This window comes from Myotis brandtii, unplaced genomic scaffold (assembly GCF_000412655.1).
Source record: "Myotis brandtii unplaced genomic scaffold, ASM41265v1 scaffold550, whole genome shotgun sequence".
NCBI lineage: Eukaryota > Metazoa > Chordata > Mammalia > Chiroptera > Vespertilionidae > Myotis > Myotis brandtii.
This window is the reverse complement of record NW_005370043.1, coordinates 3,546,358-3,547,190: the sequence shown is the minus strand read 5'-3', so window position 1 is coordinate 3,547,190 and position 833 is coordinate 3,546,358.

The following is an 833-nucleotide window of genomic DNA, read 5'->3' as shown; positions in this document are numbered from 1 at the left end:
CCAGGGTGCCAGGTGGGAGGGCGCACTGGCCGGGACAGGCCGCCGGTTTTCAGAGCTCAGACTTCGTTGCCGCTCAAGTTTCGGCAATTTTCTCCACTTGTCGCTGTCTGTCTCTTTGCCCTTTTGTGTCTGCTCCAATCCTCCCACGTCTCGCCTTTCTTTCCTCTTTTTCCTCCTTCACCGCTTTGCTCCTGCTTTTTGTTCCTCTCCTTCCTCCTCTGCCACTTTGAAAGACTAATTTATTTTCCTCTCTACTCCTCTTTTTCCTCACACCTTTCTTTTTAAATTTAAGTTCTTTATTGTTTAATGTATTACATAAGTCTCCTTTTTCCCCCATTGATCTCTCCCCGGCCGCCCCCAACCCCAGCACATGCCCTCAGACCCCCCCTCCCTGCCCGTGTCCATTGGTTATGCTCACATGCATGCATACAAGTCCTTTGGTTGATCTCTTACCCTCACACCACCTCACACCTTTCTCTCCTTCCTCTTCTGGACTATATCCCATCCTTTGCCCCGTTTTCTCCTCCAAGGAAGGTGGCTTCGTGGAGAAAGCAGAGTTTGGAATGAGACAAAGCAAAGCATCATTCTGACCCTGCCACCAACCACACCATTACTGAATGACTTTTTAAAAAAAATATATTTGTATTGATTTCAGAGAGGAAGGGAAAGGGAGAGAAAAAAAAAACATCAATGATGAGAGAGAATCATTGATCGGCTGCCTCTACACGGTCCCCGGCCCTTGACCGGACAGGCTGACGCTCTATCCACTGAGCCAAGCCAGCTAGGGCCTGAGTGGCCTTAGATAAATAACTATCACTCCCTTACCCCCACCC